Source organism: Nicotiana tabacum, chromosome 8 (assembly GCF_000715075.1).
Source record: "Nicotiana tabacum cultivar K326 chromosome 8, ASM71507v2, whole genome shotgun sequence".
Classification (NCBI taxonomy): Eukaryota; Viridiplantae; Streptophyta; class Magnoliopsida; order Solanales; family Solanaceae; genus Nicotiana; species Nicotiana tabacum.
The window spans coordinates 93,219,448-93,242,223 of NC_134087.1; the positions used below are offsets into that span (position 1 = coordinate 93,219,448).

Here is a 22,776-nt window from a genome sequence, read left to right on the forward strand (position 1 = left end):
CCCAAATTGATTTGTTTCTGAGCCTTTAATACCCTTTCTTTCTAGCCTATCCAAAAACCCACATTACGATCCAAAGAAAGACCTTCTGATCAGTCTGCAAAAGACGCCAAGTCAGACAAATGAGAGTCTTACCGGTGAACATAACACTCTGTTCCACAGCAGAAGGGACTCTAATCCCCAGCAGAGAGAATCATACCGGCAACACTCCAAATCCTCAGCTAGAAAGTGATACAAATGAGAGAGTCTTATCAGTGAAAATCTTCACGGACACCATAAGGCAATGAAAGCTGAGAAAAAAAAACAAAATGAGAGAGTCTTGATAGTGAAAACCCTTCGGGCACTACAAGTCGAATAATATTGAGAATCAGATGGGGAATCGCCAAATGAAGATCTTGAAAGACGATTGACGGTAGAGGATAGGACACATGCACATGTCATGACCATTAGAGTCGGTATCTGCGTTTGATAGGTTTTTATTTATAGTTTCTCTTGTTAAAGAATCATCTTTTTCCTTTGTCTTTTATTCGGTTCCCTTTTTGTTTATCTTTCTCCTTTCATAGAAAATTCCCCAGTAGAGTCTGTTTGGTCAGAACAAGTGAGAAATGACTTCAAAATCTGCCATCAGCTTTCCAATTAAGCAAGACCAGATCTGATTAGAAGATCCAAATGGTCTAAGTCAGGAAGGAACAAGCGCGAGGCCAGTGTCAAGAAAGATATCCCCAGCAAAAGGAGATTGACAAAAGGATTGACGAGTGTCAAGAGGGATATCCTTGCCGAAATCAAAGGTTATTAAACCTCAAGGCCAAGGCCCGTGGACAAATCAAGGAGAGCAATGGGCATGATTTGGGAAATTCATGCGAGACTAAAAGGTCGGGAAAATGACAGTTTCCGAACTATGCCACAAAAGAAGAGGGATATCCCCAGCAGAAAGGGATCATTCCCAACAAATAATATCGTCCCCAGCAAGTTTTTGGAACGCAGAGCAGGGAAGGAGAAAGGGAAAAGCCATCCCCAGTAGGAGTATCACAACCAACCACCACAGTCAAATCTTAAAAGGAAATGGCATTGATGGTGGAAAGGCATGCCACAAGGGAGATTGTCAAACTGGGGCAGAAAATTTTCCTTTCATTTAGAAAAGTTTCTGGAAGTCAGATACCCATTCGGGGAAGAATAAAGATAGCACCAGTCTCAAAGGAAGTGGTCTTTGAACCAGTTTTATCCCCAGCATAACAAGTTTTAATAAAGGAAGTTGTTCCCCAGCGGACAGAACAAAAGGATGAAACTTGTGCTCGGAAAAAGCAAAAGGCCAGTATCATTCCCAGCAGCCTTCAGAAGAGTGAAGCACTAGTTTTGAAGGAATCAAAATCTCCCAGCAGTGTTATCCTCAACAGCGTTATCCCCGGCTGATAACATTTTATCCCCAGCAATATTGAGAGAGAAAAGTTTTGAAGGAGGTAGTTTTGGAGAAAAGGGGAAGAAAGGAGATTCCCCAATAATATTATTCCCCAACAAGTAAGTAAATAATTCCCCATCAATGTTATCTCCAACAGTCTCGGGGATAGACAACACGAGCTTTTAAAGAAGAAAGCCATCCCCAGCAAAGCCACAAATCGGCCACCATTTAAAAAAAAACTGATAAAATTTTCTTTGCTTGAGAGTTGAAACAGGAACAAAGCAGCGCAAGGGAAAAAGAAAAGAAAAGAAGGAATTACAAAGGTAAGTTTCTCAAACCTTTGATCTTTACATTTTCCTCCTAGGATAAAAGTCCTAGTCTGATGAAATTTTCTCCTGAGATATCAAATCTTAGTCCGATGAATCTTTCTCCAAAGCTCGAAAGGAGCTTGATTTATTTTTAAAGTATTAGAGTTGAAGTCAAGAGCCCGCCTGGAGAATGGAGGTGTTAAATTTTAAGAAATTGTTAAAGTCAGGAGCCCGCCTGGAGAATGGAGGTGTTAATATTTAAGAAAGTTGTTGAGGTCAGGAGCCCCCTGAAGAACAGAATGGCGATTTAAATTTCAAGTTTTGAAGTTGGGAGTCCGCCCATATAACAAAGAAATATATTTCAGTCTTTACATTTAAGTTGAAGAAATTGGGTTCATCCGCCCTCAAAATAGGATATTTTGGGTTCATCCGCCCTCAAATAGGATTTTATTTTCAAAGTTGTTGTTGAAGTCAGGAGCTCGCCTGAAGAGAGGAAAGACGTTTTATTTTTGAAATCTCGCCAGCCTAAAGAAAAGAATGACATTTTATTTTCAAAGTTGTTGTTGAAGTCAGGAGCCCGCCTAAAGAAAGGAAAGGCGTTTTATTTTTAAAAGTTGTTGAAATCTCACCAACCTAAAGAAAGGAATGGCGTTTTATTTTAAAAGTTGTTGAAATCTCGCAAACCTGAAGAAAGGAATGGTATTTTATTTTCAAAGTTGTTGTTGAGGTCAGGTGTCCGCCTGAAGAAAGGAAAGGCGTTTTATTTTTAAAAGTTGTTGAAATCTCGCCAGCCTAAAGAAAGGAATGACATTTTATTTTCGAAGTTGTTGTTGAGGTCAGGAGCCTGCCTGAAGAAAGGAAAGGCGTTTTATTTTTAAAAGTTGTTGAAATATCGCCAGCCTAAAGAAAGGAATGGCATTTTATTTTCAAAGTTGTTGTTGAAGTCAGGAGCCCGCCTGAAGAGAGGAAAGGCGTTTTATTTTTTGAAATCTCGCCAGCCTAAAGAAAGGAATGTCATTTTATTTTCAAAGTTGTTGTTGAAGTTAGGAGCCCGCCTGAAGAGAGGAAAGGCGTTTTATTTTTGAAATCTTGCCAGCCTAAAGAAAGGAATGGCATTTTATTTTCAAAGTTGTTGTTGGAGTCAGGAGCCCGCGTGAAGAAAGGAATGACATTTATTTTTCAAATTTGTTGTTGAAATCAGGAGCCCGCCTGAAGAAAGGAAAGGCGTTTTATTTTTAAAAGTTGTTGAAATCTCGTCAGCCTAAAGAAAGGAATGACATTTTATTTTCAAAATTATTGTTGAAGTCAGGAGCCCGCCTGAAGAGAGGAAAGGCGTTTTATTTTTGAAATCTCGCCAGCCTAAAGAAAGGAATGGTATTTTATTTTCAAAGTTGTTGTTGGAGTCAGGAGCCCGCCTGAAGAGAGGAAAGGCGTTTTATTTTTGAAATCTCGCCAGCCTAAAGAAAGGAATGGCATTTTATTTTCAAAGTTGTTGTTGAGGTCAGGAGCCCGCCTGAAGAAAGGAAAGGCGTTTTATTTTTAAAAGTTGTTGATGAAGTCAGGAGTCCGCCTGAAGAGAGGAATGACGAATTTATTTTCAAAGTTGTTGGTTGAAGTTGGGAGCCCACCCATATAATAGAGGAATACATTGCAAGTCAGTAAAGCAGAAGAATCCAACAGGAATCCCCAGCGGGAAATAATAAAAATCACCAGCACCCGAAAGCAGGAGGTTGCAACAAGAGATCCCAGCGCAAAATCAAGCGCATGAGTCAAAAGGGAGAAAAGACACATCTTGAAAGAAGCGGCCTATGAACATTGAATTATGCCCAGCATAACAAAGCTTAATGAAGAAAGCCATATCCCCAGCGGACTGAACCAGACAGTGAGAATTGGTATTCAGAGTAGCAAAATGTCGGTGTCATCCCCGTCAGTTCTCGGAAGAAAGAAGCACTGGAATCGACGCAAGCCGACAAGAGGGCAAGGCATCAAGAACAAATGGAAGATAGATGAGATCTTGTAATCCGTAGTCTAGCCTAACTTCTTGATTTTTCTTTTAAGCATGGTGTAATAAGGAGGTCAGCAAACAAGTAAAAGTAGCATGCAACAGCAGCAACATTGCAGTCCCACGGTAGTCCCAGCTACCAAAACTTCCCGAACTACATTGACCTGATTCCTGTTTTAGCCCAGGATATGTAGGAAACCTCTGAAGCAAAGGTTCGGTCAAATCTTTCAAAAAAATGCTTCACACAGAGTACTCGGATGGGCAAAAATCCCTCACTTTATCTTTGCACGAAAATCCTTCGTGTCTTCGGGCAAAGAGGGGCAGCTGTAAGCATGTGATTTTTGCCCTATGAAAGAATTATTCCCAAAAAATTCAAAATAAAACGATTTTTCCTTGGTGTGCAATTTTGAGAATTTTTGTGACATTTTTGGATAATTATTTGTATTTGTCTGTGCATGTTTATTTGTTAAATTAATAAAAAATACAAAAATATGTCGCATTTTGCATGTAGGATTTAATTCTACAAATTGTTAGTAATTAAGTTTGTTTTACAAAAATGAAAATTTCAAAAAATGTGCATCGCTTGCATTTTTAGCATTTAATGTCTAATTGTATAATTTTATGCTTAATTATTACTTAATTATGTGTTAATTGTTATTGGGAATTAATTTGCGCTTTTATAAATTAATTTAGTTCTATACAATAATTTAAGGATTTTTAGAATTTAGTTTTAGAAAAATAAAATAAGAAAAGAGAACAAAAATATAAAGAAAATCGGAATTGGGCTCTTCTTCAAATTCAAGCCACAGGCCCAAAAAAATATCCAACCATCCCTACAACCCGGTCCATTTCAAACCGGGTCGACCCAGTCCATAACCCAAATACCCAACACCCCTATTATCTTACATTTCACAAAAAACAAAACAAAAAAAAACCCTAAACCTAAACCTAAAACTACCCGCCCCCCTCCCTCTTCTTCTTCTCCAAAATCCCAAACACCCCAAGCAACCATGGCAGCCCTTCCCCCTCACACCCCTGCCCCCCATCCAGTTCCCCCCCCCCCACGTCGAACCTCCATAGCGACACCAAACCACCACCATGAACGACCTTTCCATTCCATGGCTGCCATGGCTGCTGCGTCTTCTTCTCCTCCGTCGCTGCTGCTGCGTTCTTCATCCTGGCTGCCATGGCTGCGTCAAGCTCGTCGAGCAGCTGCTTCTTCCAGCTTCACCATTGTTGCCGCATGTTGCTTCTTCTTTATCACTCGTCGTTGATGCTGCTTCACTGTCGCTGCTGCTCCGTCGTGGTGTTGCTTCCATGGCTGCTGCCCGTCACTGCTGCTGCTCCGCCTATTGGTCGCTGCTTCTTCTTCTTCTCCTTCGTGGACTGCTGCCCGTCGCACCCTGCCATGGCTGCGTCTTAGCTTCTCCATGCTTTCCCGCTGCTTCTTCTCCTCCGTTGTTGCTGCTGTCCGCTACTTCTTTCTTCAAGTTCTTCGTTTGTCCGTTCGTGATCGTCTTCGGCGTCAAATGGTTTTGGTGCGATATTTGTTTCCGGACTGATTTGTTTTCGTTCGAGTTCATCATCGTTCCGATCCGGTTAGTTGGTTTAAGTTTCGTTCCCGTCCGTAATTTGTTTGATATTTTTCGGATTTGAAATCAAATATGTTTGATATTAATTTCATGTTCATCGTTTTTTTTCAGTTTGTTTTCATTCATTTTTCTTGTTTATTTTTAGGTAGAAATTGATTAGCTTAATTTCAATGTTGCTAGATTTAAGTTGAAAATTCAATTAATTATTTTTCAGTTTATTTTATTAATTTAAAAGGATTTAATTTTAATATAGAAGAGTGTTAGTTTAAATTGCTTGAATCCGTTATTTGTTGTTTAATATAGATTTAATTCGTGTTCATTTTGTTTAAAGTTCGTTTTTAATTTAGTGATTTAATGTGAAGTTATGTTTTGGTTTTTAGTTTTTTGATTCAATGTATCTTTGTTATAATTTTGTTGGATTTAATTTAAAAAGATCAATTGATTATTTGAAGTTTAGTGATTGAATATGTTTATTTGTTTTGTTTAAGCTTAATTCGAGTTTAATTCGAATTTGAATAAAACTTGCTTGTTATTGTTGTTGAATCTTTTCATTTATGTCCATACTTTGTTTGATTGTTCTTGAATCCGAAATTAGTATAAGTTTGATCTTCTTGTTTGTTGATTATCATTTTTGATTATTTCTTCAGTTTGTTTCATGATCTTGTTTAGTTTTAATATAGAAATTGTTGGTTGTAATGTTGTTAGATTTAATTTTAAGTTCAAATGATTATTGAATTTAGAAATTTGAATATACTTGTTTGTTGTTGTTGTTGTTGAATCTGAAAGTAGGTTTGTTTGTTGTTAAAAAATATTGTTCAATCAAAATAATTTTAGTTGTTTCTTTGTTGTTCATCATTTAGTTTGAATTTGTTGTTGAAAATTGTTTAGAAATTGGTCATATTTGCTGTATTTTGGTTGAAATTAATTAGGTGAATTGGTTATAGCTGATGGGGGTAGTTTGGTAATTTGCAGTACGTTCAGGGGTAAAATGGTAATTTCAGTAAGGTCAGAGGGGTATTTTTGGAATTAAAATTCTGAACAATTATTTATTTTGAGTGCTCTGTCAATTAGGATTAAAATAATATTAAAATAATCAATAATGGGGGACAAGATATAATGGTGGGGAATAATGTATTTGTTTAATGTAAGCATGAGGAACAAGACATAGTGGGATTGCGGGGCTCAAGAAAAGTTTGTTTAAATAAATAACAATTGTATTTTTTAACTAGTAGTGGGTTTGGTAGGAGAAAGTGGTTGTTTTATTAATTGATTAAAGGGTTTGGGATGGGAAATAAATAAAAGACTTGATCAGATTTGAAAAAAAAAAAGAAGGAGAGAAGATAGAGAAAAAAGGGAGCTGAATTTTTAAGAGAGAGAAAAATTCCGAAAATATTAAGACTTCCAAAAATACAAATAAAAACATTCTGGAAATTAAAAGAGTGAGTAGTATACACCTGATATACAATCTAAATATTCTGATATACGGATTCAGAAATTAAGGGTTAAACATTAATTAGTCTTTCAAATCTGAAAAGATTCCCTTGGCTTCTGTCCGTTGTTTGTTGTCAGTGTTTCTGGATTTTTATCTTGATTTTAAAATCTGTCACTGGTTTCTCATTGCTGGTTGTTACTGGTTGTTGGGGTTGTTGTTGTTGTATGCTACTGAATTTCCGCTGATCTCCCTTTTCTTTTGCTTCCAATATCAGGTACACGACTGTAATACTAGCTATCGCAAGCTAATAATGTGGAAGCATGAATACATATGAAGAATGAAATTTTGAAGTTTTAATTTCGCTTTTTCTTTGGTCCTTTTATTGATTGTATTTAGGCTATTTCATGTATTACTAAATAATAATTGGAATAAGAGAAAATAACATAAGTTAGTCTTTAATGAATCGGTTTGGCAAAACGGGTTAATTCACTAGTTACGAAGGTTTCAAGATTATCAATAGTAGGTTAATCATGAACAAGTAGCTAAATTTAGCTAAGGCATGAATTTAAATTAAATTTCGTAAATTAGGCATTAAGACATGATTTGAGTTCAAGCAAGATTAGAAGAACGTTTAAGTCTAATAAACTTTCTAATAAGCTTTAGTAATTATGGTTAAATCTAGTTTCAAATGGTTGTGAATAATTAATCTCAATAGTTTTTTTATAACAATGCGAGTTTTAATCTAGCTATATTTGATTCTTTTGAATATTAGTTGTCGAATTTTTATTTTTATATAATTTCTAATTTTTAGTAAAATTCCTTTTCATCAATATTTGTATTAATCTAGCAATTAGTATGTCATGCTTTCTTAAATAAATAAATAAAAAAAGCTCGTAATTAATTAGGATTTTCTTTCTTTATTTTATAGACTAATTTTAATAGAAAAATGTAGCCGCTTTAAGATTTGTCCATTTAAAAATAAATGAGATGAGCCTCGCCTAGTAAAATATATAGATTGCGGGGCCCTCACAAATGTATGTATTAATTATTTAGAACATCGGAGTTGGCCGTCTAGTGAAATTTTACGGCCTTTCCCAAATCAACAATACGCTAGTCGCTCTAGGCGCGTCTTTAACAAATTATTTTCTTAAATATGGGTGTGCATTTATGTAACCCAAATCCAAATCTCAACGTAGTCAAAAGGTGTCGATAACCACGGGTACATTGACTGTGACGTGGTTTGAAATACGTTTTCACAATGTTGCAATTCTCCGTAAAACTATAAAAATAATAATATCAATAAAAGCGGTTAAAAGTTAAAATTGCACTATAGTTTTTTTGAACATGTATTAAAATTAGATATTTTAGCTATTACAACAGTTTAAGCGACCGTGCTAGAACCACGGGATTCGAGGGTGCCTAACACCTTCCCTCGGGTCAACAGAATTCCTTACTTAGAATTTCTGGTTCGCAGACTTCATTTGGAAAGTCGAATATTTTCCTCGATTCGGGATTAAATTGGTGACTTGGGACACCCTAAATCTCCCGAGTGACGACTCTGAAATAAACAAACAAATCCCGTTTCGATTGTCCTTTAAATGGAAAAAACTCCTTCACCCCTCGCGGGGATGGAAAAAGGAGGTGTGACAGGGGTCATGTGATCACTGAATATAGGCTTCCATTTATATCTGATCATATCCCAATGCTACTTACCTTGAACTCAGCATCTAAACCTGGCAAAACACCTTTCAGATTCTTCAACATATGGGCAGATCATGACAGTTTTGCTCCAATTGTGGAAAGAGTTTGGAATCAATCACATACTACCTGCAAAATGAAAAACATTTGGTTAAAATTGAAGGCACTAAAACCTCTATTCAGGAATCTGAATAATAAACAATTTAGAACCATTAGTATGAATATTGAACAGGCTAGAGTGAGCTTAGAGGATGTGCAACATAAGATCACTGCAACTTGCAATGACTCACTGATTGAAGAAGAGAAAGGTATATTGCAGAACTTAGAAAAATAGTTTCTTACTGAAGAAAGTGTGTTGAGACAGAAAGCAAGAACCAAATGGATCAAACTAGAAGATTCAAATACTAAGTACTTTGCAGCAGTCATCAAAGAAAGAAGCCAGAAGAAACAGTTAAATGAACTTGTTGCAATCACAGGGGATATGCTTACTCATCCTGATAGTATAAAGCAAGAAGTGGTGGAATTCTACAAGTCTCTAATGGGATCAGAAGCTCACTCTCTCCCTGCTATAAATATTGTGGTTATGAAAAATGGTCCAGTATTGTCACAACAACAAAAGATTTCCCTATGTGCTGAGGTTGCTGATAGAGAGATTTATGCTGGTTTATGTGCTATTGATAGTAATAAAACACCAGGAATTAATGGTTATAATGCCTATTTCTTTAAGAAGGCATGGGTGATTATTAAAGATGAAGTTAGCCAAGCTATTAAAGAGTTTTTCATTACTGGGAAACTTTATAAAGTTGTGAATTGTACTAATCTCACATTGGTTCCTAAACTGGCTAATCCTAGCATAATAAAATATTATAGACCAATTGCTTGTTGCACCATGCTTTACAAGTTGATATCTAAAGTCTTAGCAGTCAGAATTCAACAAGTTATTGCATCAATTATATGTGAGGCACAAGCTGGTTTCATACATGGTAGGAGAATAGTAGATAATATCATGTTAGCACATGAACTAGTGAAAGCTTACACAATGAGGAGCGCTTCTGCTAGTGCATGATCAAAATTGACCTCCAAAAAGCTTATGATTCAGTTGAATGTGACTTTTTGGAGCAAGTTATGATTGAGATGGGATTCCCAGTGAGGTTTGTGACATGGATAATGGAGTGTGTGTCTATAGTTAACTACACTATCATGGTCAATGGAGAACCTACCCCACCTTTTGATGCTGCTAAAGGCTTAAGACAGGGAGACCCCATCTCTCTTTTTCTGTTTGCAATAGTAATGGAGTATCTCAGCAGAAGCCTCAATAAATTGAAGGAGGTGAAAGGTTTCAAGTTTCATCCGAGATGTGCAAAGTTAGGGATCACACATCTCAGCTATGCAGATGATCTTCTACTGTTCACAATGTTGCAATTCTCCGTAAAACTATAAAAATAATAATATCAATAAAAGCGTCTGGTTTACAAGCAAATTTGAAGAAAATCTCAGTGTATTTTGGGGGAGTCCAGCAGAGTATCAGATTGGAGATTATTCAGAAGTTGGGTTACACATCGGAAGAGCTACCTTTTAAGTATCTTGGTATTCCTTTTGCTACCAAGAAGCTCTCTCTGATACAATGGTACCCACTAGTAGAAAAGATAGTTGCAAGGATTTCTTCTTGGACTGCAAAGAAACTTTTATATGCTGGAAGATTGCAACTGGTTCAAACTGTTGTATTTGGTATTCAATCCTACTGGTCACAGTTATTCAACTTACCAACAAAAGTATTGAAGATGATATAAGCTTTCTGTAGGAGTTATATCTGGTATGGGGTTAATACCATTACAAAAAAGTCCTTGGTTGCATGGAATAGGATGTGTACACCTAAATCAACTGGGGTTTAGGTTTGATTAACCTGCAATTGTGGAACAAGGCATCTCTAGCAAAAATATGCTGGGATGTAGCAAGTAAGCAAGATAGATTATGGATCAGGTGGATTCATGCTTTCTATATCAAAGATAAGAAGTTAGAAGATATGACAATCCCACAATAGGCAAGCTGGATGGTCAGGCAGATCTTAAGTGCCAGAACAATTCTACAACAAGTGCAAAATAAGTAGCATGTCAAAAAGAGTATGGTTAGTCAGTTTTACCTCCAGCTACTGGGAAATAGGCCTAGTGTCACTTCGAAGTGTCTGATGTTCCAAAACAAGGCTAGACCAAAAGTTATATTTACAATGTGGCTACAATTGCATGGGAGACTCTTAACAGCTGATAGGTTGATCAAATGGGGGTTCACTGTGGATTCAAAATGCTCACTTTGCCAGCAACATGATGAAACTGGAGATCATTTGTTTGTAGAATGTTACTTTGCCAAGGCAGTCTGGCAGAAGGTCCTACAATGGATGCAGAGGCAGGATGTAGTTCGAGACAATTGGGAGCATCATGAATAATGGATGATACACTGTGCCAAAGGAAGATCCTATGAAGCACAACTATATCGGATGGTGTATGCTGAGATCACACATAGTCTATGGATTGAAAGGAATATGAGGATATTTGAACAGAGAAGCATAGGAATATATAATATAGCTCGAGAAATAGCCTACATATGTAATGTGAGAGCTACAAATGGAATTAGTAGTTTAGTACAACACTTTATGTTCCATTAGTTATAGTTAGTAGGATGTAGTTTTGTTTGGTTTTGAAAGATATTGCTGCTGAGTTGTAAAGTAGACTATGAGTTGTTAAGCTTATTGGTGATTAATAAAATGTTAGTTACCTAAAAAAAATACTACTATATAATAGTAAAGATTTTGGTATGGCAGGTATCCGTCACCAAATTAGGAGTAATTCAATCTCCTAAACTAGAAGTCTAGAAAGGAGATTTGCTTAATTGGTGTTAATTAGGTCATTTGTAGTAGATGGCTAGATGCAGTTGCTTGCCTCTTAGTGTTAATTTCATTGTTATGTGATGTTTCGGGAGAATAGATATTTAAAGTGATTTATAAAGGCCCTGAACTACTTCACCAATGTCTTATGGATTTAAATTCAAATACTTTGATTTATCAATTAAGTTCTCATATTCTGTCCTCCGATATGGTTAAAATACCTAGCTAGTTATGTCAGCAATTACATATGAAACATTATATACTACATAGTAAAAACCAACATAAACGGTTAAATTAATATTTTGAGTATACAAAAATATACTTAACAAATTCCAAATTTATGATTTCAGTTATCTATGTTGTCCAGCTGAATTTAATCAGCTTGACCTATTCGGGAACCACGAGAGCATTTTAGGGCTTTTCTTAAAATATTGTCAAGAAACCATAAAACAAACCTAGTTAATTCCGCATCTAATGCATTATGTACATACAGCACTGTGATCACAGTTAGACAAAGATCGATTCAACAAAGAGTTGTGTGATTTTCTTTTTTAAAACAAAAGAATTTGGAAGGAAAAAAGAAAACTTTGACTAGTTTATTAATTGATAGAGTTGCATGGAAAACCATGTAAAAATAATAAAGTAATAAAGCTGGCAACTGCCAGTTTCAAGGGAAACCTTTCTATTAGTACATTCTTTTTTCTTTTTTTCTTATGTCAGTCAGCTTGTTAGAATAAGAAGGTTGGTAGGCAGTGATATATGCCTTAATTTGTTTTATGTGCACTAACGCAATGCTCCACCAACCAAATAAAGATAATATGACATGAGCTATAACCTCACCTTGTCTGTGTAGAAAATCTATATATAACATTTTAAACTCATATGTATTGTATCGTTTAAATAAAAACTTTATAAACCAATTCATAAGACCTTTTTAAAAAAAAACTGTCATGACGTAGCGGAAGATTAAACAGACTTCTGCTAATTTTGTTTTGACAATCGACTTAATGGGACTTGTATTTGATTTGATTCAAACTCTTTGCTTTATGGATCGACTAAATTATTGCGTTACTTGAGACATACACATACAATGAAATTTCTTTGTAGTTTTCTAACACTAATAGTATAAGATTCTATCCGCAGAAAAACAAAAAATTTATATACGAAGAATACGATGGGCAACTTTTGCTTTAACTAACTTGTCGTGATATTAAAAAGATATATATCTGGGAGTTTTTATTTGCCTAATCCGATTTGACCCTTTCCCATCTTCAAAGAACACAGGACTCAAGCAGCATAACCTAACTTATTCATAGTGGAAATCCTATAGGGTAAACCACTCTTATTTTACATATACAATGCTTTTTTAAAAATATTGAGTACTGTTTCATAACTTTATTTCACCTAAAATATTGTTTTTGTCCTCATGAAGCAGTACGACAAGCTTAGTTTCTCTTCCTTATAATTAGCAATTAATTGGGTGATTAGCACCTTAACCCTTTTAAGTCCAATGGTAAATTAATTGTTTCATGTTTGGCATCTTATTATTTAGTGGATAATATTTACTTTGATCACCAGTAAAGTGCAGATTGGTTCTAATCTTTGTTTGTACTGAGTAATAGTTTAATAGATTGTACTCGAACTTAATTGGTATATCTAATCTTTGTTTTTTCATACTAGGTTGTGCAATTAGAATAATTAAGCTAGCCCATGTGATTAATGCTAACAACCAACTAGAAATCTTAGTACGAAGATCTAGGAGATAATTGAGATCAAGCAGACTATTAATAAAAGATTCTAAATCCTGCTTTTTTATACAGAGGCTAAAACTATATCATTATTCCCCCGATTCCACTTTAAGTGATTTTTCTTGTTTTCATACATATTAAGGAATTCACCTTTTAGCATTAATTAACAATATAATTGATCATATTAACTTTAATTTGTTCATTAAAAATACAACAAATCCTAGAGTCTTTACTCCAAGGACAACTTTGGAAAAACGAAATTAGTTCTTTCTTTATATTTAAAAAAATAAAATATTGTGGATCACGAAAATAACTATACGTAATCCGAATCTTCCTTTGCTATGAATTGTGATCTAAGTAATCATGCGATGCAAATATAGTTAACTAAGCCATTTAATTGAGAACAAAACTTGCTTATGAGCGATGACAAGAAGCAAAAGGTGGTATATATCTTGTAATATCTTTATTATCTGTATAATATAAGAAAACTATTTACAATCGGGAGTCATGTATGAATGATAACACTTCCAATAGCAAGAGAGACAAGAGCAAGGCAAAAAAAGTTACTGTACAAATGACGTATATAGCATTCAATAGAGGAGTAAAATTGGGAGGTAAAATTGTAGAAAAGATTTGTCACATCATGATTTTTTTGTTTAGAAAACCAATTACCAACCAGCACGCTATCAATGGTAAATGAAATTGCTAGTGATCGCAACTGTTGTTAATGGAGATTGTTGTAATATCAATAATATTGTTGTACTTTCATTATATTGCTTTTCAATCGCCATTCACAAGCAAGTACCATGTCCCATGTACGGTAATTAGGGACAGGACGACTACAGGTAGAGGTCATTAGATATTTATGGAAAAAATAACCAAGTGCTTTGCTCTCATCTCTTCTTCTCACACCACATACACACACGTATGACATATATATACTACACTTTTGCAGATCTTAAATCCATGAATTGTGGTTGTTTTGTGGATGTAGCCAAGGTGGATTAAGATAGCGACTTATGAATCCACAACGTGTGAGTTCAGTTTCCATAGTCCGCCCATAATTCATAAATATTATTACTTCCTCCGTTCCAGTTTATGTGAACCTATTTCCTTTTTGGTCTGTTCCAAAAAGAATGAGCCCTTTCTAAATTTGGAAACAATTTAGGTTAAACTTACAATTATACCATTAATGAGAAACTTTTATAACCACACAAATACTCTGGGCCCCTTTTTGACTTGTTTAGGACCACAAATTCCAAAAATCTTTATTTTTTCTTAAACTCCGTACCCAGTCAAACATGTTCACATAAATTAAAACGGAGGGAGCAGTAGATAAATGATAATGTAATGGCTTGTCCAAACTAAGAAATTTGACGTCCTTCTAGCTTCAATTAAAATGTAAAATAGGAATAAACGTTATTCGAGCTTTAATTCGTGGATCTTTGTTTTTTGTACTTCCTATTTGAACCAAAAAAAAATGTTACGTTTCATTCTTCTAACTCTAATGTCTCTTGCTCAATGCTGCATTTCATACCATAGTACTCTAAGGAAGTTATTTTTTTTGTTAACCACAAACTTTGATTCCAATAAAAACATTTTTTACAAGAGAGAGAAACGTTTTGAGAAAATCTCACTTTATATCCATTAAATTCAAATTATTTACCCTTAAATATCCATACCTAAACTATTTACTACTCCTACCCATGGGGCCCAAATTATTTACCCGCCTCCTCCCCCTGAATATGAAACTTTTCAAGCACCTACCAGTTACCCACCACATCAACCTGTGATCGTTTTCCTTAGCCAGTTCCTCCACTTGGCGTCACCGCATCATCACCTGAATATTATGCTCATGGTTATCAGGCTGTTCCAAGTTCTTCTACCACTCTCTGCTCCTATACTGTGTTCATGATTTTAATAGTTACCGCAATTAATTATTCAGATGTCGAAAAAAATCACCTGATATTCATGATTTTCGTGAATTGTTGTTGTGTTTTTCAGTGATTATGGGTGGGTTGACTTAATTGTACAAAATTCAAATCCACTATTGAAGGACCTTGAAGCTTGAAACTCATAACTTGGTTTATTTGAGTTTTTAATTATTTTGATTCGATCCTATATGGGTTTGTTTGGAAAGTTGATTGGAAGTTGTATCTAAAGTTTTAGTCAATTTGGTGGAGATTTTGTAGTAGATTTTAGAAGTTTGGATTGAAATATAGTTGAACAAGAGAAGAAGACGAATTTGTATTGTATACTCAAATAGTATATAAATATACCATTTTGGTATACAATTCATTCCAACTATATACCCTATTAGTATAACTGTATACTATATTGGTATCATGTGCTAGTTGAATCATTTTTTGGTTGTATTAGCTGCATTTATTAGTACAATATTTGATTTTCTTGTAATAATAGTAATATAGTTCAATATCTTGAAATACTTTATTACATTAATATGTGGTACACTATTTTTTTATTTTTCTCTTTATGCATGTGTGTTATGTAATAGTAGTATAGTCATATCGCTGCCGGAAATTAACCAGTAAAATTGTATACCATGTTGGTATAGTTATATGCCATATTAGTATCTTATGGTAGTTTGAACATTTTTTGGTTGTTTTGGCTGTATTTTTAAGTGAATTCTATTCTAAAATTATTTATATGAACGTGATTTGCAGTGATGGAAAATTTTTGGGCTGATGGATATAGATTATGTGTATTATGTAATAATTTTTATAATTATAGGCAATTGTTGGAACGACCCATACAACTATATACCCTGTTAGTATATGGAATGAGCAAGTTGCTTTGCGAATATTTAGCTTGTAATGTGAGCATGTGATTTTCTCATACTTTTATTGTATCCTTTAATGTTTTGGTACAGTAGTATAATCACAGATAGTTGTAGCAATATTCTAGAGCAATCATATACTCTGTTGGTATACATGTATACCATATTGGTATCATGTGGTACTAGAAGTCTTTTTTGCTACTTATATTTTATTGCATTTTCCAATATTTTATTATCATTTCTATTCTAACTAGTATATATGGAGATTTAGTGGCCGTAAATTATATTGTCTTGCTCCATCACTGGTTGGTGTTACTGCTAATGGTAGAGTATGTACTAATATTTGTAGGGAAGGAGGTCAAGGTTTGCATGGCAATCACGTGGAATTAAAAAAGGAACAAGAAATAAAGAAAAAAATAAAAATAAAAAAAATAAAGAAGGAGTCAAATTAGAGTGTGAAATAAGTTATGGTAAAAATAACAATAATACGATTTGGGCAAAAATAAATGAATAAAAGAGAAAAAAAATAGGAAGAAAATGAGAAAAGAAAAAAAGGAAAAAAGAAAAGAAGCATAGAAATAAAAAAGAATTGGAGAATAAAGAAAAAATTCCCCACAAAAACTGCTTTGGGTAGGAAATGTAATTAGTTTATAGATAGAAAAATAAATAGATAGACAAGAGTAAATAGTTTTGTTTTTGTGGGTAACTGTGTCAAAACCCCAAAAGTTTTAAATATATTTATGAACAAATTATTAATTCTTTAAACCATGTTTAAATTTTGCTTTAGTCAATTAAATCTTAGCCATTAATTCTAACTTATGCTATGTGTCTCTAATCTAAGCTTGAACTTGGGAAAAATGGAAAAAAGAGAAATAGAGAGGAGTTGAATCATAGCTATACGTTTCTTCGCCTCGGCTTTCAGCGTTAAATATTTTCGACACGTATTAATGAGATCTGACATACTCTCTCCTATTATTTTTATTTGTTCATAATACTAAAAATATATTTTTATTTTTGCTAATTATATTGTTCATTTAAGCTAATCAAGAGAAAATTTTCTGTTTTACCTTTATCGTTACTTACTCATTTCACAAATTATTTCTCGAGACTTTTTAAAATATTATCATTATTATGGGTAAAACTGTAAAATATATATTTAATTTATTTTATTTTTTAAAAGAGAATGCAAGATTAGAAGTGGACAACTAAATTTTCAGTTGCACATATTAATAAAAAAGTTCTAAGTTTTTAATCAAAGTTTTATACTGTTGAACTGGAAGTACCAAGTAGAAAGAACGACAAATTTTCTGCTTCTACTCTTGTATACATGTAGAGGACCCGCTGCTAACCTAGCAGCTTTTTTAACCTTCCTAATTTGCTGAGCCACTACTTAGATTCATACATTTACTTTTATTTTTGTTACTATTTATTGTCTACAGTTACATTGTACCTTTATTTTTGTTACATGTCGAATTTGTTGTGGTTCGAAGAATTTGCTTCTGACTGCAATATTAACATTTATACAATTTAAGCAATCAGCGTTCGTGTATTTTTCAGATGAGTAAACACAATAGTCAATTCATTTTACAAACCTTCTGTATTATCCTCATCATTATATATCCACTGCCCCCCCCCCCCCCCGCCACGTATAGTTTCTAATTTATAATGCTTGGATGCGGTGTAGTGTCCACCCAGTGGCCCCCATTCCTATATGGGTCCTACTAAAGTTTCACGTGTTGTACTCTACAGATCAATTTCCTCTATAAAACATCGCTCTCCTACCTCTAAAATGCACATCCCAATTTTCTCATTCACATTGAGACTTGAGGGACGAAGTAACACAAGCCTTGGATAAACTTCATTAGCTAAGAAAAAAAAACGTATAAAAATCATAGGTTTTTTTTTGTTTCGTTATCTCGAGCTCTTTAGAATGGCAACCTCAAGCTCTCAATTGAGTAGAACTCGATCCGTGTGGCGGACTTGCCTTGCCTCCGCCCTTCGAACAGCCTTGGCTTGCACCATAGTTGGTGTTGCCACCCTTTTCGGCCCGAAATATTTCAAGAAGCAAGTTGCATTCCCAGCTTTTTTCGTACGTTACGGTTATTCTAATTGTGACCGATGCAACCTTAGGTGACACTTTCCGCGGCTGCTGGCACGCACTTTACGCCACCATTCAGGGCGTTTGTCCTGCTATTCTAAGCTTGTGGTTAATCGGACCGGCTCGGCTCACAGCCAGCACCACTGCTATGGCGGTAGCTCTGAGCGCCTTCGTGGTGGTTCTGCCCGAAAACACTCACTTGCTAGCTAAGCGCATAGCGCTAGGGCAAATTGTTCTTGTTTATGTCATAGCTTATATTAATGGTGGCCAAACTGAAACTATTATGCATCCTGTTCATGTTGCCACTAGCACAGGGCTCGGAGTTGTGGCTTGTGTTTTGGCCTTGATTTTTCCCTACCCAAGCCTGGCATGCTGCGAGGTGAGAATTCTAGCTTAGTAAACATTTCTCGTGCATGGAAGTTGTTTGAAAATAAAATATTAGTGCTACATCAAGTTGACACTTTACCACCTTTTGTTAACATGCATTTCTTGGTGTCACGCATTACTCTTCACATTTTCAGACATTAAGCATGCACCTTTCCTTATAAACTGGTGTGCGTATATATATATATAGGTAATGTTTAGATCAACTTGTGTGTACCTTGACTCTTTCATCACCTAGCATTTTTCATTTTTCGTCTCTGTTAGAATTGAATTTGAAACCTGGTCTCTTATATGGTTTCTTACCTACTTCATTAATGACCGCTAGCTAGCTAGTATAAGTTTTCCACGTCGTGAATCTTTTTAACATAATGCATGTAATTTAGATATATTTTAACGATAAATAACTAGGTAATTGAAGGATGTTAAGTATTTCCATTAGTAATGATTTTGAATAACAGGATTGTTCTATGTTTTCAGGTGAAAAAGAACTGCAAGCTCTTTGCTGAAAATGCTTTGGAGAGGTTTAACTTGTTTGTGAAGGCCTTCTCGGCTGAAGACAACATTTCTACACTTGCTTTCATTTCTCAAGCCAAGTCCTTAGTTAGCACAGGAGCCAAACTTCTCCAGCGCATTAAGACCAAGCAAGTAAGATATATATTTACGCATGTTATTTAACTAGTTACTTATGTCTGGTAATTAGTATCCTAATATCCTTTTTGCTGGTACAATTACTTTTTACCAGGAAAGCATGAAGTGGGAAAGATTTCCATTCAAGTTTTTAAGACCATATGGAGAGAACCCTGGGAGCAGATTTCAACATCTTCAAACACCTTTAAGAGGGATGGAAATTGCCTTGGAAAATTCTCCTTCATTTCCAATTGAGATTCCTAACTCAGAGCTAAAATCTGGTCTACATATGCTAGGAGAACACATCTCAAAGCAAGTCAACAGCATTTCCCTCGAGTCATCAGCAACTGTTCCAGAGTCAAGTCCTGAAAATACCCAAAAGTTCTTCCAAATACTTCATACCACTCAACCAACCAAAAAACATCTTCCCTCTTTATTCTTTTTATTTTGCTTAAACCTCCTTTTGAACAAACCAATAGCACCCCCACCACCCAAAGAGGGCTCCACTAATTCCAAGCAACACGATGAAGAAGAATTATTCTCGAGGAAAACATGGAGCAATTACTTGTCTAGTACAATAAATAACAAAAGGTTTATGGCAGCTTTCAAATGTTCACTATCTTTAGGCCTTGCTATTCTTTTTGGATCAATATATAGCAAGGAAAATGGATTCTGGGCAGGGTTGCCAGTTGCCGTTAGCCTAGCAGGAGCAAGAGAAGCAACTTTCAAAGTTGCAAATTATAAGGCACAGGGGACCGTCTTGGGATCAATATATGGTATTTTAGGATGTTTTGCCTTCGAAAAATACGTGCAAATTAGATTCTTGTCTCTCCTCCCGTGGTTCATTGTCAGCAGTTTTTTGCGACAAAGCAAAATGTACGGCCAAGCTGGTGGAATTTCAGCCATTGTTGGGGCAGTATTAATTCTTGGTAGAAAAGGTTTTGGTCCACCAAGTGAATTTGCCATAGCAAGAATAACAGAGACTTTCATTGGATTGTCTTGTTCCATTATGGTAGAAATATTGTTACAGCCCACAAGAGCTTCTACTTTAGCAAAATTCCAACTTTCAAAGAGCTTTGAAATCTTGCATGAATGCATTGGCTCAATGAGCTTTGGATCATTGGGAAATTTAGTAGAAACCCAAAATAAACTAAAATTCCATGTTAATAAGATGGAAAAATTTGTTGGCGAAGCTGAGGCAGAGCCCAATTTTTGGTTTGTTCCATTCAATAGTGCTTGCTATCGTAAGCTCATGGGGTCATTATCAAAGATGGTGGACTGTTTGTATTTTGGGTCTCAAGCAATTTTATTCCTTGAACAAGAATCTGGAGGAATTGACAATTTTGTCTGGAGAGAAACTGTAAATAAGCTAGATGCTGATTTCATGCTTTTCAAAGATTTTATTGGCTCTTTTATGAAATGTTTTGAGGAGGTCAGTTTGGTCAAATCACTAACAGTACTTGACAATGAATTTGAGAAGAAGAAACTTTCAGTTGATGTTGAGTTAGGAACATCACCTACTTATTATAATACTATAAGGTCTTCAAGTGAAGAGGAAATTGATGAAAACTTCAGTTCCTATTTTCAACACTCGAAAGAACTTGTGGACCAAATTGTCAACGGTGAGGAGTCCAAGGGCCAAGTGGTATTAAGTTTGAGTGCACTGGCTTTCTGCATGGAGAGACTCGTGAAGGAGACTAAAGAGATTGAGGAGGCAATCAAAGAACTTGTACAGTGGGAGAACCCTTCGAGCCATGTTAATCTGCAGGACATTTCTTCTAAAGTACGGGCTTTAGCCAATAGTGTAGCAAAATAGTAGTAGTGAAACTTATGAAATTTAAAGATAATACATTAATGATACTTGAAGATACATACTTTGTAATAATCAATTGAGTAAAGTTATTTACTGTACTATATATATGAATTCATATCTCTGTATTTTCCATCTTACATAATTAATGATGAAAGTTTAAAAATTATAATATTTGCAGTCGACTTCAGTCGGGGCCAACAGCTTTCCAAAAAGTTAGGTTTGAATGTAATTGCTATTTAACGTGGAAAATAATATACAAGAGCAAGATTATGTAAAGAAGGGTTATTTGTATGGTTATGGTAAAAGGAATTCCCACAATTAATAACTCGGGATTTTGAATGGATAGTAGAGAGGAGAAAAAAATGGTTAAATTATAGGGTAAACAACAATTTAATTCCAAATTAGTTGGGATAGACATATATATGAATTATCATTATTAATTTCACTATATTATTAATTGAACTAGCTTCAAAACTAAAGAAATTCGAAATACCTCCATCAACGCTTGAATATATATTGTAACTTTTGACATTGAAAGCTGCGGGTAATTTTAGGAATATATATGTGTATACAGTCAAAATCATATGCCTCCGATTTTGTAGGCTCGAGAAGTCGCATCGAGGACCAAGCTCGGGCTCGAAGGTAGAATAAGAGGCTCGAACACCTAAGTGCTCGAGGAACATCGGAGCCAAGTACGACCGACTCCCAGACAGTGCCGTTACGAGTTTGTTACAGAAGGACAAGATTCCTCCCACGTTCCCAAGATCATGGCGTAAATTTAGGAATTGATTTGTACGAATTAGTACAAATCCGTACTAGGCGGTTATACAGCTGTCCCAATAAGATTCCTTTGTTGTAAATAGAAATGTACCTTATTTAGGGTTCTCCTATTATATAAAGGGGGCCTCAATCATTTGTAAAGATCATCTAATCATTGGCAAAGAATATACTCTCTACTTTTCGCTCATTGTTCATCAGAATTGTCCTTTAGCTTTATTGTTCTTGACCAATCTCGAGGTCACTAGGGCTCGAGGTCGAGACTGACTTATCTACTGGTTTGGTCTTACTTATTTCTTTCATCTATACTTCAGATTTCTTGATTATTAATTACTATTGAATTAAATCACGTATCTTTAAAACCACAAATCAAATTTAACTGTTACTCGTATTTTCGAGGTAAACAGTTTGGCGCCCACCGTGGGGCTAAAGATAATAGTGATTATTTCATTACTGATTCTCATAACACACGTTATTTTCACACTTGTTCTTGTCAAATATTCTTTGATTTCAGTATAAAACATGTCAAAATCATAGAATGCACCCGTACATGGTGATGACGGTCTTGGGTTCCACGGAGAAAATAACAACATAATTGCTCCAGGGGTCGATTTACCACATATAAACCCTGGGGAAGTGCCAAATGTGGAACCAGTGGATGTTAGTTCACACATTGTTTTGAATGCAAATCTAGGCGCAGACCCCGGAGCAAGTGTACGTAGGGAAGTCAGATCTAGTGGCCAAAGAACACAGGACGTGGGAGATGGGGGAATCAGCCTCCAAGTAATATTCGAGATGCTACAAGCTCAACAGATTGTCATCGCTCAACTTCAAAGTTAGAACAAAACTCCAAGTATAATCGAGCCAGAAAATTTTCAACGTACTGAGCCGGTGCCAGAGAGATCAAACGGTAACGGCTCGGGGACTAAGCCCATAATTATGAGGATGCTCGAAGAACTCACCAAGAGGATCGAGTTCGGGGAAAAGTAGATTGAGGATAATGACAAAAAGTAGAGACTTATAACTCCCGTGTTGATCAAATACCGGGGGCACCCCCGGTCTTAAAAGGTGTGGATGCCAAAAAGTTCATACAAAAGTCGTTCCCTCCAAGTGTAGCTCCGATGCCCATCCCCAAGAGGTTCTGTATGCTCGATATACCAAAATACAACGGAACAAGTAATCCTAACGAGCATATTACTTCATACACTTGCGGGATCAAAGGGAATGAC

At 35.4% G+C, this 22,776-nt stretch overlaps 1 pseudogene; it reads left to right on the top strand.

Moving 5' to 3' along the window:
• Nucleotides 1–17,662: 17,662 nt before the first annotated feature.
• Nucleotides 17,663–20,863, top strand: LOC107764412 (uncharacterized; annotated as a pseudogene).
• Nucleotides 20,864–22,776: the final 1,913 nt, after the last annotated feature.